Raw genomic sequence first — 10,072 nt, forward strand, 5'->3', positions numbered from 1 at the left:
CCTAATCCGAAATGATATCGAAACAAATTGACCTGGAGAAGGAAAGCTGGCAGCAAACTGGAAAGGACCCTACCGAGTCGTAAAAGTACTCGGAAAGGGCTACAACAAGCTGACCGAACTCGAAGGGCGAGAGCTTTCAAGGTCATGGCACGCCTACAACTTAAGAAGGTATTACAGTTAGGAGGTAATAAAGATCATAGGATGAGGTGCACTCTTTTTCCTGAAAAAGGTTTTTTAACGAGGCACCGAGCCAAGATCCATCAACTACCTGACTTAGAGGGATAAAATGCCCACATGTATATATTTGCATATTTTTTATTTTGAAAAAAGTTTTTTAGATTTTCTACAAATCCTCTCATCAAGACGCATTAATCTGAAACGCAAAAAATTCATCGCCTGATTACAAAGCTACAAATCGGCAGAAAGTGAAAATCAAATTCACTGCTCGATCACGATAAAGACCAACGAAGATGAAAACCAAATTCATCAAAAAGTCGACCAAACGAGGATCAAACTCAATTTCTACAAAATTGGCAAAGATGAAAAGCGGCAAAAGCAGAATAATGCAAGAAGTTATCGAAAGTGATCCATAGGAAAGGACCTGACGAGGTCTTAATAAAAATGGGTTGCTAAAAATAACTTAAAGACGAACCGACGTAAAGAAGTCGGACCAGTTGACCACAATAACCAAAGTTATAAAAAGTAAATCCCTAGAAAGAGGCCTGGCCAGCCCTAAAAAAAGAATTACTAGAAATAACTTAGAAGGGACCGACATGATGAAGTCGGCCAAACAAAATCACAAAGTTATAAAGGTAATCCATAAAAGAGACCTGACAAGGGTCCAAATGAAATGGATTACTAAGAAATAACTTAGAAGGGACCGACATGATGAAGTTGGCCCAACAAAATCACAAAGTTATAAAGGTAACCCATAAAAGAGACCTGACAAGGGTCCAAATGAAATGGATTACTAAGAAATAACTTAGAAGGGACCGACATGATGAAGTCGGCCCAACAAAATCACAAAGTTATAAAGGTAATCCATAAAAGAGACCTGACAAGGGTCCAAATGAAATGGATTACTAAGAAATAACTTAGAAGGGACCGACATGATGAAGTCGGCCCAACAAAACCTACAAAGTTATAAAAAGTAATCCATAAAAAAGACCTAAATAAAATGGATTACTAGAAATAACTTCAGACAAACCGAGATGAAGAAGTCGGACCAAAGCTACAGAAGTATAAGAAGTAAACCTCAAAGGATTACTAAAAATAATTCAAAGACATCGATCGACAGAAGATATGCGCCACAAGGGACTCCAAATTGGACCCAGAAAATCTACAAGTATTAAAGTACAAAGGCAATCAAAGAAGGTCAGAAAATAAGATTCCAACACCCTGAAGAGTGCTAAAGCAAGCAATCGTCAAGCATATCGCAAAAAAAAAAAACAAGATTACTATGATAAACAGGCTCAAGAGGCCTCTTGAAGCCGACCCCAAGAGCTCGAGAAACTACTTTGTTTTTCAAAATAAGGTTGCTAAAGGAAAAGAAACTAAAGTATCCAAAGTCTGGCAAACCACTAATTACAGAAATAAAAGATTAAAAAGCCCACAGACCGGGCTGTACATAATATGTCAGAGAAAAATCATAAAGGATCCAAAGACTTCCCAGTAGCAGCATCTCGGGGTGAAGGAGGACGAGTCTGAAGCGGTACCGCATCTACCGTCCCATCATCCCGGTTCAGGATCTGGACGTCAGGATCAGACTTGGGCTGACCGACTTCAGCAGCTGGAGTTGAGGAAGGCGGGGCAACAGAGGCTTTGGTAGATGGTACAAGAGGAGGGTTGACCTCATCATCATCATCATTAGGGTCATCAGGGACAATCTTATCATCTCTTACAATGTTGTCCAAGCTAAAAAGGGTTAGGTCGAGCTCGGGCACAAGAACTCGAACCTGATCCTTCAAATTCTCGTAAGCAACATTCACACTGCCTATAAGATGACCCTAGAGCTCGGCATAGTCAGCTCGAACAGATTCCAAACTCTCCCAAAGATCCATCATCTCCCCATAAGTTGTGACATAGCTCTTCTTATGCTTCAGCACCATATCCTCAGCCAACTTTGCAAAAGCCACAGCAGCAGTAGCTCGAGTCTTCTCACCCTCTAACTCATTTTCTAGCTTTGCCACCTTCACTTCAAGCTCCTCCTTTAAACCCTTGATCCGGTCGAACTCGAATTTGGCCTCCTCCATAAAAGCCTTCGTTGCATGAATAGGAAGATCCTGGGCAGTTCGGTATAGAGCTGCCCCCATATGTGCCATCTTAATGCTACTCCAGGTAATAAAGTCCAAGTGACGAAGGAGGGAAACATCGTCAGTAGGAATGACACCATAAGGAGCAATTTGTTGATCAACAAACCCGACAACATCGAAGTCGGGGGCATCCAAATTGAAGGGCTCAACAGTCCTCTGTCTTTTCAGAGGAGGAACGGCAGTAGGAGAAGAGGTAGTAGCAGAAGCCTGGGGAGGATCAATCAAGTGAACCTGAGGAGTAGGAATCATCTTCTTTGGCCCAAAAGAGCTCGATATCGGCTGTTTTGAAGGAACATGAGAGGATCTTTCCCCAGCCACCTTGGCCGAGATATTTTGGGCAGCTGTAGCCTTTCTCGCCTTCTTAAAGGCCCTCATGGAGTCATTGTTTTTAATCATCTCTGAAATAACATACAGCAAGAAACCGAGTTATAAATCGAGAGGAAAAAGAAGGAACTCGACAAAATAAACAATGCACAAAGAAGTTGACTACTACCCAGCTCAGCTCGGAGAAGAGAGGGGTTTCCTAGAAATTTCTTTGTATCAAGATGGGGAGGCTGCCCCCAGTTCTCTTCCAACACAGTCACAAAGGCTTGCTCAACCTTATCCAACATCCCCAAGTATACATAGACACCACTACATTCTTTTGCCACTTTAAAGGAAAACTGGGCTCGCCATTCTCATCCAAAAAGAAAGGCCGGGCTCCTTCAACAGCTCGGACCTTAAAGAAATAGTTTTTAAAATCGCAAAAAGATTCATCATACATTGAAAAAACTTTCTTTCCTTGGGCAGCACGGAAAGATACCCAAGCAGCCTTCTTCTTAGCCACCCCAGGCTTGGTCAAAACAAAGAGGTAAAGAAAAAGGGTTTGAGATGGTTTAAAATCAAACTCTTTACACAGTAATTGAAAAATCTTAAGAAAGCCCCACGAATTCGGGTGAAGCTGGGAGGGAGATACATTGCACGACCACATCAAATTGGTCTCAAAAGGAATAAAAGGGAAAGTAATGTTCAACTGACTGAAAAAATAGTCATAGGCATAAAAGAAGGGACACTCCCCCTGGACCGAGGTCGGGAAACAAACCCTCTCATCAGAATCAGGTGCTACAAGCTCATAATCTCTCTCCTGATCCCTACTACTACAAATCCGATGATGTTTCCTAAGCTCCACATAGTATTCAGAATTGACCACCGAGACACACATCAGGACGAGGGAGTCCAGCCAGTCAAACATGCCCTCAGGAACTTTGGAGGAGGTCTCAACAATATTTTTGTTAGAAGGCATGGGTCAACTAGTCCTACAGAAAGAAAAAGGAGATGGTTACCAATCAATCAGCTTGGGCAAATCAACAAAACAGCTCGGGCAAACACGGATATAACTCGATCTAAGGCGTACATGACAGAAAAAGTAGCAAAAAAGGAAACCCCAAGACTTAAACCAAAGTCTAGGGGCATCCTTTGGAGGCAGTAACAAAACAAGGTTTCAGGAAAAATCTACAGCTTACGTCCGACATCTCTCAAACAAGAAAAAGAATATTTCAAATAGCGACACTTCGAAGAAAGAAAGTTAATCACAAAATGTCATCAAAGCTACTATTCTTTTACAGTCTATCAACAAAGGGAACTACCAACATCAAAATATGCCAAGTAGAAATCATCAAAGATGTAACTGTTTTTCAAGAATCAAACAAGTCATTATTCCAAGAACTTCAAAATCAAAGAATACAGAAACAACATGCAAAGCCCTAAAAGCATCAACCATCAGAAAAGGCAAAAAAAGCACATACAAAAGACGAAGAAACTCGCAGAACACACATTACAACAGCAATCAGGCACAGCAAAAGAAGAAAGATCCAAACTTTCTCCAAGCAAACATCAAAACTTCCTCAAAATCAGATATGAAAAGAGAAAGGAAGAAAACCAACCTGCAAATAGGAGGAGACAAGAAACACTAAGAGATTGAAGCAGCAAAAACCGCGCCAGACAACCAGCCTTCGAAAGAACGAAGTGCCAAACAGTCACCTCCGAAAACAAGGAGAAGCGTGAAGATGTGAAAAAAACTTGGGAGCAAGCGAAAAATGAAAAGTCCCAGGCGAGCCAGAAAGATAAAAATGGAGTTTCAGGAAAACAAAGAAGAGAAAACTGAAATCTTTCAAATTCAAAGTGAAAAGAGGGAAAAACGGCAAAAAGAGGAGGAGTTAATGGGTTATTAAAAACCCTCACACGTTCCCAAAGTAAGAAACGCGCGTTTTTAAAATTTAAAGGAGTGAGAAAAACGCTCCGCATTCAAATGGAAGCTCTACAAAAAGGGGATCGACAATACTCGAGCTCGGCTTCTCCAGAAAAAGGATCGAAGTCCTAAAACAGAACTCGACCTCAAAGGAAGATCACACTCGAGCAGGGGCACTGTTCATACCCTGGGTCGAGATGTCCGACCCGGGATGTTTTACGACAAGCCGACCGACCTCTTCGAGTCAGAACCATCTGACCTCTTCTTAAAGAGCTCGGCCAAGTCACCAGGAAAGCCCAAATAAGGGTCCAAACAGAGGAACACGACCCAAATCCAAAGGCAGCCCAAGCCTATAGAGATAAGGGTAGTTCCCTTGAAGATAAGATAAACTCTACTCAAAGATAGGATAAGATAACTATCTTATCTCCAGAAAAAGGTCACTCCACACTACTATAAATACACTGGAGCACCCAGGTATAATTCATACTCTGATTCTACTAAAAACCTGCTTAATATCCTTGCTAACTTAAGTATCGGAGTCCTTTGCAAGTACCACCACCCTCCGGTGACAAAGGATCAGCATCACCACCAGTCCAACAAATCAGACACGATAGCTCCGGCCACCACTTACGAGTCGGACACGTCAGCACCGATTAGCACAGAAGATCTCGTCCGAGATCGACCTATAGTTTCAGGTAACCCCCGGAACAGCTAGCTTTTTACTAATTAATTTGGTAAGTTAACTAGGATTTATGGATTAATAACAATTATGCTCACTTGACTTATCCTTCGATGTTAAGGGTTGACTTAGTGAGATTAATCCATCACAATTATCATAGTTATGGTTATGGCAAGGAAGGGATTCCATGACTCATCCCAAGTCAAGGTGTCATTTATGTTTTAAACCACTTTTCCATCAATTTTGAGTCTTACTTGTTTATATTACATACATAGTTCTTTTGGTCTTTTATTACTTTATTAATTATAATTTTGCCTTGTTCTTTTATCTCTTTATTTGTTTGCTTCCTTATCATTGAAAACCCTTTTGATCTTCACAACCAAAATTGTGCACTTGTTGGTACTAGTTCTTTTGATTAGGATCAATTGTTGGTTCGAAGCTATACTTACAACAAAAATCTATTTTGTGAAAAATCCGAAACCACGTTTGGTCTATTATCAGAAACCTAGCGATGGCTTGATGAGAGGACATGAGTCCCTTACAACATGGTGGATTGCTACAGTGGAGGATGTTAGCTTGATGAGAGGACATGAGTTAATCACTTACGGCTACCATTGAAGGAATCAGAAAGTTATTGAAGTGGATAGTAAAAAAAGTTAATCCGGAAAGACAAAATATCTCCGAACCCTCAACCATTCTCACACCATTGATTTTCCACCTATCTAGCAATGTTTTATTTTTTTATTCTATTTTATGCATTTTTTTGTGAAAAATTATAATTTCTATCCATCTAACTAAGATTTGCAAGGTAACCACTGTGACAAATTATAATTTTTCTTGCTCAGTTGACCAACTTGTGCCTCTAGATTTCTGATGGAAGACCTAGTTTCTGTTATAAAACTGTGAGTGGTCTTAGAGAGTTTAGAGACTATGGTTGCAAAGTCAGAAAGACTCTGCTTAGAGGTCTCCATATTTTTCTAAGAAAAGGGGAATGGTTTATTATTAAACCTATTCTGGTTTCTTCCACCTTGATTATTGTTGAAGCCTTGCTGAGGCTTCTATTGATCTCTCCATGAAAGGTTAGGATGATTCCTCCATGAAGGGTTATAGGTGTTTCCATAGGATTCTCCCATGTAATTCACCTCTTCCATCAAGGGGTGATCTGGATCATAAGCATCTCCATCATAGGAGGTGTCTTGAGTGCTGCTAGTTGCAGCTTGTGATCCAGTCAAATACTGAGAGATCATATTGACCTTTTGGGTCAAGATCTTGTTCTGAGCCAATATGGCATTCAGAGTGTCAACTTCTAGGACTCCTTTCTTCTAAGCTACCCCATTGTTCACAGAGTTTCTCTCAGAAGTATACATGAATTGGTTGTTTGGAACCATTTCAATGAGTTCCTATGCTTCTTCAGGCATTTTCTTCAAGTGGAGTGATCCACCAGCAGAATGGTCCAATGACATCTTAGACATCTCAGATAGACCATCATAGAAGATGTCTAGGATAGCCCATTCTGAGAGCATGTCAGGAGGACATCTCTTGATCAGTTGCTTGTATCTTTTCCAAGCTTCATAGAGGGATTCACCCTCTTTTTGTCTGAAGGTTTGAACTTCCACCCTGAGCTTGCTCATCTTTTGAGGTGGAAAGAACTTGGCCAAGAATGCATTGACCAACTTTTTCCAAGAGTCTAGGCTCTCCTTAGGTTGAGAATCTAACCATATCCTAGCTTTGTCTCTAACAGCAAAAGGGAAAAGCATAAGCATGTAGACCTCAGGATCTACTCCATTGGTCTTAACAGTATCACAGATTTACAACAATTCAGATAGGAACTGATGTGGATCTTCCAGTGGAAATCTATGGAATTTGCAATTCTGTTGTATTAGAGAGACTAACTGAGGCTTAAGCTCAAAGTTATTTACTCTAATGGCAGGTATGGAGATACTTCTTCCATAGAAGTCAGAAGTGGGTGCAGTGAAGTCACCAAGAACCTTCCTTGCATCTCCTCTATTATTCTATTCGGCTGCCATTTTTGTATTTTCAGTTTCTTGTTCAAAAAGTTTTGTGAGGTCTCTTCCAAAGTGTTATGCTTTAACTTGTTGCAAACGCTTCCTTAGGGTCCTCTCAAGTTCAGGATCAGGATCAAAGAGAGGTTCTTTATCTCTGTTCATGCTCATAAAAAAGGGAAAAACAAGAAAGAAAGAGAATGGGAGTTTCTATGTCAAAGGATAGAGAACTCCCTGTGAGATATGAAGAAGAAAGAAAAATGAGGATAGGGGAATGAGAAGAAGAATTCGAAAAAAAAAAGGTAGAAGAATTCGAAAATTAAGAAGTAAAAAGAGAAACTAGAATTAAAATATTTTTGTTTTCATTTTAATTATTAATTCAACTAAAAAGATTTGAAAACTTGAGTGTGATTTTCGAAAAAGAAAAGAGAGAAAGAAGTAAGAATTTTTCAAAAATAGAAGAGAGAGAAATTAGTTAGGAAGTTTTGAAAAATAAGGAAGAGAAAAGAGTAACTAATTATGAAAGATTTGAAAACAAGATAGGAGATTTGAAAAAGATTTTATTTTAAAAAGTTTTGAAATTTAAAAATTAGAAAAGATAAGATAAAAATTGAAAAGATTTGAAAAAGATTTAATTTTAAATTTTGAAATTGAAATAAAATAAGATAAAGATTTGAAAAAGTTTTGAATTTTAAAATTTAAAAGAAAGATAAGATAGGAAAGAAAGATATGAAAAGATAAGATTTAAAATTTAAAATTCAAACTTTACTAACAAGAAAATACTAAACTTAAAATTTTAAATCAAGATAAGAAAAGAAAGCAAGATTTTCAAAAATTTGAATAAAAATAGAAAAGATATTTTTTTATTTTTCGAATTAATGAAGAAAGAGAAAAACAACCAAAAGACACCAAACTTAAAAGTTTTAGATCAAAAGACACTAGTTTTTCAAAACTTTAAAAGAAAAATACCAAAAGACACCAAACTTAAAACTTTTAAGATCAAAACAAGAAAAGAAATAAGAACAACTTGAATACTAAGAAGAACACTTAAGAACAATTCGAAATTTTAAAGAAAATAAAGAACATACAAAGGATACCAAACTTAAGAACTGACACTAGACTCAAACAAAAGACACTATTTTTGAAAATTTTTGGAAAAAGACACCAAGAAAGTTCGAAACTTTAACAAGAACAAGAACAAAAGACTCACACAAAAGACAAAGATTAATAAAGAAAAGAAAAGGTTTTGAAAAATTTTTGAAAAGAAAAAAAAATACACAAACAAAATAGTAAAAAGTACCTAATCTAAGCAACAAGATAATCTGACAGTTTGTCAAATCCAAATAATCCCCGGCAACGGCGCCAAAAACTTGGTCCACGAAACTGACTCCGCACGTTTCGCACAGATAGACCGGCAAGTATACCGGGTCGTCCAAGTAATACCTCAGGTGAGTGAGGGTCGATCCTACAGAGATTGTTGGCTTGAGCAAGCAATGGTTATCTTGCAGATCTTAGTCAGGCAGATAGAAAAATATAGTTGTCACAAGAAAATGCATAAAACAGATAAATAAATAAAATGTTACTAGATAGGGGGCAGGAAGCTGGCGTTGGACACCAGTTTTGGGCCTTCTAATCCGAAGCAAAGTATGGACTATTATATATTGTTGGAAAGTGCGTGAAGTCAGCTTTCCATAGCCGTTGAGAGCGCTCCATTTGGACTTCTGTAGCTCCAGAAAAGTTCTTCTGAATGCAGGCAGGTCAGATTCAGACAGCATATGCAGTGCTTTCTCTGTCTCTGAATCAGACTTCTGCTCCAGCTCCTCAATTTCAGCCAAAAAATACCTGAAATTGTCCAAAAACACAAAAACTCATAGTAGAATCCAAAATTTTGAATTTAACACTAAAACCTATAAAAACTTAATAAAAGCTAAATAAAAATTACTAAAAACTATATGAAAATGATGTCAAAAAGCGTATAAAATGTCTGCTCATCACAACACCAAACTTAAACCATTGCTTGTCCCCAAGCAACTAAAAACATAGTAGGATAAAAAGAAAATTAAGATACAATTAAGTTTCAAATGAAGCTTAGTTAAAATCAGATGAGTGGGACTTAGTAGCTTTTTGCTTCTGAATAGTTTTGGCATCTCACTATCCATTGAAACTCAGAGATGTTGGCATCTTTAGGAACTTAGAATCCAGATGATATTATTGACTCTCCTAGTTAAGCTTATTTTGATTCTTGAACATAGCTTTCTAAGTCTTGGACGTGACCCTAAGCACTCTGTTTTCCAATATTACCACCGGATACAGTCATGCCACAGACACTTTAACTGGGTGAACCTTTTCAGATTGTGACTCAGCTTTGCTAGAGTCCCCAGATAGAGGTGTCCAGAGTTCTTAAGTACACTCTTTTTGCTTTGGACCACGACTTTAATCGCTCAGTCTCAAGCTTTTCACTTGACACCTTCACGCCACAAGCACATGGTTAGGGATAGCTTGGTTTAGCCGCTTAGGCCAGAATTTTATTCGTTTGGGCCCTCTTATCCATTAATTCTCAAAGCCTTGGGTCCTTTTACCCTTGCCTTTTGGTTTAAAGGGTTACTGGCTTTTTCAATCTGCCCTCCTTTTCCTGCAATTTTGGGCAGTAATGGATTTTTCTGCTTTATTATTTTTTTCCTTTCTCGCCTTTTTCTTTCTTGCATGCATATATTTTTTTTCTTTTGCAACATGATTTTTCTTTTGCTTTTTGCTGCTTTTTCTTGCTTCAAGAATCAATTTTAAGATTTTTTATATTATCAATAATATTTTTCCTTTTTCCTTATTCTTTCAAGAGCCAACATTCTAAAAT

The 10,072-nt window shown here is 38.2% G+C and overlaps 1 non-coding gene across 1 annotated transcript; it reads left to right on the forward strand.

Annotated features, from left to right (window-relative positions):
* The first annotated feature begins 6,739 nt into the window (after positions 1–6,739).
* Positions 6,740–6,843, forward strand: LOC148578031 (small nucleolar RNA R71). Its single transcript, XR_015904085.1, has one exon. It is a non-coding gene; the product is annotated as a small nucleolar RNA R71 (small nucleolar RNA).
* Positions 6,844–10,072: the final 3,229 nt, after the last annotated feature.

This window comes from Arachis ipaensis, chromosome B1 (genome assembly GCF_059453495.1).
Source record: "Arachis ipaensis isolate K30076 ecotype BB chromosome B1, ASM5945349v1, whole genome shotgun sequence".
NCBI lineage: Eukaryota > Viridiplantae > Streptophyta > Magnoliopsida > Fabales > Fabaceae > Arachis > Arachis ipaensis.